This window comes from Bidens hawaiensis, unplaced genomic scaffold (genome assembly GCF_021521415.1).
Source record: "Bidens hawaiensis isolate Kalapana, Puna unplaced genomic scaffold, B.hawaiensis_p1.1 tig00000566_1, whole genome shotgun sequence".
In the NCBI taxonomy this organism is placed as follows: domain Eukaryota; kingdom Viridiplantae; phylum Streptophyta; class Magnoliopsida; order Asterales; family Asteraceae; genus Bidens; species Bidens hawaiensis.
Genome location: NW_027491035.1, coordinates 211,498 through 217,254, shown reverse-complemented (window position 1 = coordinate 217,254; position 5,757 = coordinate 211,498). Strand labels below are relative to the sequence as shown.

At 33.2% G+C, this 5,757-nt stretch overlaps 1 long non-coding RNA gene across 1 annotated transcript; it reads left to right on the top strand.

Moving 5' to 3' along the window:
- Positions 1-2,838: 2,838 nt before the first annotated feature.
- On the top strand, positions 2,839-5,495 carry LOC143636021 (uncharacterized). The gene is made up of 4 exons (XR_013154174.1): positions 2,839-3,721; positions 3,981-4,125; positions 4,827-5,062; positions 5,151-5,495. It is a non-coding gene; the product is annotated as an uncharacterized LOC143636021 (long non-coding RNA).
- Positions 5,496-5,757: the final 262 nt, after the last annotated feature.

The window sequence follows — 5,757 nt, the reverse complement described above, 5'->3', positions numbered from 1 at the left end:
ATTTCAAAATATTATAAAGAATTATGTTTTCTAAATACATATATTTGAATTTCAAACGGGTGTTTTAACCCGAGTTTTCAATATAATAAAATTTTATTCAAAGACTTTCGTTGAGAAGAACATATTTACTCAAACATGCTTTGTAAACATTAAACGGATTTATAAATGAATATTTTATTTTAAAAGACTTTCGCACAAACAAACCCGCATCTCTGATATATTTTCAAAATAGATACCAACGCACCTAGGCCTAAGTGGGGGCGCGACAGGCGGACCCACATAGTGTGGGTCGGGGTCCCGGGACACCAATGTTTTTTAAAATTTTCTTAGAATCAGTATATTAAATTTTTTGAAGACCCCATAAGATTTAATACTTGGAACCCATACTATTAATGTTTATGTGATCTAGTGGGAAGTTCCTTGTTTTATCTTTGAAAGGTTGTTAGTTCAAGCCTTACAAGTCTCATTTTTTTATTAGTGTTAATTATCTTATTATTAACACTGCAATTGTGTTTGGATGTTGCAATAATAACTTGGAAACATTCAAATACCTCTAAATTACATATAATTGTTTTCAACTTTATGTATGGTTTTTTTTGGAAACATCCAAACACCTCTAAAATACCAGTTTTATATTTCACTAGTTGAAGTTAATGGTTTTCGACACATGCTTATAAATGTGTGGATATGGATTCTATCTCAAACGGGTTAATCTGAAAATAGTTAAACAAATTGAACGATCGAAAGGAGCATAAAGTTGATAATTTGAAAGAAAGGGGGAAAATGGGTTTATGTGCCAACCTGACCCATTTTGACCCGTTCATGTGGTGATATTGAAAAAGAAAGTTTGATTGTGATATTTTTTTTATTATGTTAATTGCCTCGACCCGACCGGAACGACTGACTCGAAATATTTGAACACCGAAAATATGGGACCACATTGACAAAAAATCACAGGTCCGTCACTGCACGTGTCTAAAGAACTAACCAATTCCAGACTGAGTTGGGCCCACCTAAATAACAAAATTTAAAAAAAATTGCAGCGTCAGCAGCTCGAACCTGAGTGGTTAACCAGCAACACATAACATAGTATATGGCAGACCACACAACCATCACGCCGAAAGAACATTTAATGTTGAATTGCAAAAATATTAACACATATACTAAGACACAAAATACTACAATGCGACCCCAAAACTCCTAAATATACTTATTAGATAATAGGTAATTAGTAATAGTTTGGTCATAACTTGTAACGTGTTTGGTATTTGACATTTGACCCTAAGGCTATGTGTAGTGGAGGGGCTACAAATGAGGGCGAATTGTGACACGTGACGCCCAGTCAGCAAGGGGTCGAGTCCCATAATAAAATTGGAAAAAATCAAACTAAAATGCATAAAAATAATATTAAATGCTTAACAAGTTAGTATTTTTTTAATGGAATGTGGGTTAATGTTCGTTGTCAAGGTTTCTACGGGTACAAATTGGGATTGTGACACGTGACGCCCAGTCAGCAAGGGATGAGAATTTGTTTTTGAGGTGTAATGGTGTAGGGGCTACAAATTGGGTCCATAGTATCTTTTTTTATTATTTTCTTTTTATAATTAAACTAATCAAATAAAACTCAATTTCTTCAAATAATTAAATAAAAATGCATTAAAATTAAAAAGAAATACAAAACAATACATAACTAAAAATATAAAAAAAACATATAGCTCGGTCGGCGTACATGTTTAGGTTCGGGTCGGGAAATTAAAATGAATAGCTTGGTTGGTTTAGGTTCATCGGGTTTCATTGTTAGTTTACGTTCGGTTGGTTTTGCGAACCATTGTGTTCACTGAAAGGAGGGGATGGGTGGTTCAGTTGGTTCGGGTTGTTTCTAGGATTCATTTTGCATATACATATATACACACACACAACATATATACATATACATATACATACATATATATATATATATATACAATAGTAATATAATAATAATATATAATATAATAATAATAATAAACTTCATCTCCTTTAGGCGACAAATAACCCACGCCCCCCCCCCCCCCCCCGCCCATTTCGCCCCAAATTCGCCCAGAGGGCGGTGTCCGCGCCCCAGATCGCCCCTTCCTTACGCCCATTACATATGGCCTAAGAGGTTTAAGAGATTTTAAATGTAAAGTGGCAAAATTACTATTTGGATTAAAAACACAAAAATTAACCCATCAACATTATTTGCCCGACTAAGATCAAGAAATCCAAAGGTTGGGTTAAAAATAATAAACTTTTCAAATCTATAATATATATAAACGAAGACATAAAAATCCTACGTGTCGCGATGTAGTCGCTCCCTTTTTTTGGAGTCACCAGATTTGTTTGATTTTTAAATGGAGGCTTCTCATGCATTTGACCGAATTCATGGGTATGGGTCTTACCAAACCCAGATTTTCCTTAAACGGGTTATAACATCTCATTAAATTAAAATTTATTCTTATCAAATTATTGATGTAAAAATCCTATAAAATAGGATATAATAAAAATTAATATCTTATTTATTTTATAAAAGATATATATAATATTTAAATTAAAAAACCAATTTGATAGTAAAAAAATAAACGGGTCTTGGATCTCATCAAACTCATATAGCTTTTAAACCGAGTTATAACATCTCATTTATTTGTGAAACAATTTATCATCAAACCATAAGTATATTATTAACTTTCATACAAAAAAAAAAAATACAAATTCAAAAAATAAATAAATATTAGAATAAATAATATAAAACAAATCCCAATGAAGATAAAAACTAATTATATATATATTAAAAAATATAATTGCCTTACTATTCATGAATTTCTCAATTCTCAGCCACAAACTTATGTAAAAATGTATGACTATAATTCACACACGTATGTAACAATGCATATCCACTCTCCTCTCATTCATCTTATCTTTTTTGTTTCTCTGCATCTGTCCATTCTCTCTCTCTCTCTCCTCTTCTCTTCCTTGATACTCGGACATCGGCGGTGGAGGGTTTCGGCCGTACCAGGAGTTGTTGTCGGCATGTCAATCACAGGAAGACGGTGGCAACTGAGAATAGAGTACAAGCACGAATCGGAAGGAATAGTCATGATATCTCCTCCGGTAAGTGCATACTTTAATTTCATTCCTGTTTGGTTCGTAATTTGATAAGGTAATTTCAGGTTGGTTACTCAGAAAACAAATAAGCAATTTCACTTATTTGGGCTGCTCTTCACAGACCGATTAAACCTCAGAACCAAAAAGGTAGTATCTCTTTATGTGCATATTTTGTGTGGAAGGTTTGTAAATTCAAATATTATGTGTTGTATGATTGCTGTTTGGTGTTAACGTTCACTTCAGGTGACGATTCATATGTCGAAAATTTTGTTTTGAATCAAACGCCATGGTTTGAACAACCAACATTTATAAACAGAAAAAAAAGCCTTCTACAAAATCAGAAATTTTGTCTGTTAAATTTGCCAAATCAATAGTCTAGAATGACTAGATGGATAACGGGTATGGTAGAATTAAGCCAACATTGAGTGGTTTGTAATATTAATTAATAATATATATCTATACCAAAGAACCTCACAATCATTTCTAATTTTATGTTTTGATCTTGATTGCAGGTCTAGGGCTTTATTAGGCTTTCAGTTCTGAATATGATAAGTGGAAAAATCGGTGTCCAAAGGGTTAAAATGGAAATAAAATTGAGGTATATCACTTGCCATCTTATTTATTCTTTAATATTGGTCTATATGATTGAACCAAAAGGAATGCAGCATCAAAATTATTCAATCTGTTACACATTCATTACAAACACAAGATATATAATATGATTATGAGAGACACATTGATGCCAACATCTAACCTTAGCACTCACAACAGAAATGGGGTTGTTTGATGTTAGGTTCACTATGTTTTACGCCTTAAGTATGTAATTTTTTAATGCAAAGTTGTCGTCTTTTTTATAGGTTTAGCTGAGAGGTTTATAAAGAACTACTACAAAGTTGTCATGGATTTGCCTTCAGTTTTTCTTTATGGGTTGATAGAAGTACTGACAGAAAAGGAATTTGTATAGGCAGCCTAGCAACGTTAGCATAAATCCGAGAAAGGTTAGTCCATAAGTATAGTTCAGTTTTCAAGTAGATGCATTGAATTGGGTAGGATTTGTCATTTTATGTCCATGAGTAGGCCTATAAACGAACCGAACTATACACAGATGGTACTTCTATCAACCGAACAAACATTCACTTTTCAGCGTTGGCATGTTCATGTTAATTAATTTAACTTTAACCAAACACGAACATGTAATCGGACCTTTTTTTGGTCACGTTCATTCATTAAGAAAAAGAAACATGAATAAACAAACATAAATGAGCATGAATAAGAGAACATAAATGAGCGTGGACTAACGAAGATAAATAAACGAACGTGAATAAACGAACATACAAAACGTTGGTCCATGTTCGTTCATTTAATTAAATGAAAAATAATGTGATTGTGTTCGTTTATTAGATAATTATCATAAATAAACTTCCTATCAAACTATTCATTGCGTTCGGTTCGTGTACAGGCCTATCGATGTCATTTGATATCAAACTGAATGTAAAAGACAAATTTACCACACCCTCAAACATAATATTTTATTTATTGATAATAAGTGAAGATCGCTGGTCTCCAGAGAGGTAATAAAGTTCAGCGATAGCCCGGAGTTCATGCAAGGCTCAGTTGAAAAACTGAAGGTAAATCCATGACAAGAACATTTTTTTATATCATTTACTTATTATGTGATCTATTGTGTGCTACGTTTTCAGAAGAAAAAAAATAGAGAAAGGTAAAGAAATTGAAGACGATGAATTAGACCCACTCTTAAAGACATGTATACACCACAAGATACAATAAAGGAGTCCAATATTCATCGAAACAAAGAGGTTGAGTGTGTCAGAATATTAATGAAAGTCATAACAAAGATGGTATTCACTTCATTCGTTTTCATTGACGATGACCCACCAAAGGTTTTAGTTTCTCCGAAATTATCATCAAATGATTTAAGGTAAAACATGTTATTGTTAATTTTGTTATGTTCATGTAGATTAGTTTATGGTTGGTGACAATGTTATTTAATCTTCACAGCATGGAAGGAAACCAACCCTACAACAGGTGTGATCCTTTCTTATGGGTTCTTATGGGTTGATGACAATGACAAGCCACATCCTTTGTTTAACCAAGTAAAAGAAATAACTGTACAAGCCTTCGACTCATGGTTAGCATATATTAGGAAACTGTTGTGTTATTTAATGTTGGAAGCAATCAATACAACAGAGACGTTCAGCTTCAAATGGATCATTTTGCAAGTATTTTTAGGTTCATCCGTTCATAATATATTTTCCATTGTTTTTGCTTTATTTGGACTAGCTGGTGCTTTATGTTGCTCGCATTAGCATTTTTAGATGTTTAAGGGTTTGTTTTGCTTTGTTATCAAACCTAAACAACATCCAAATCGACCGCCACTGCCCCCACCCCCCCCCCCCCCCCGGGAACGCGGGGGGTCAAAATAAAGTTCAAATGAAAATTGAATTGGAATAATGAAATATAAGATTATGTTTGGTTTGTACATATGTAAATAGTACTACAACTGGAATCTAATTAAATTAAAAAGACAAAATTGCCCTTAGAATGAAGGTCATACCCACACGGGGAGAGCAGATTTACATAGCACCCCATGTAGTATGGCTAACAACAGGTCAA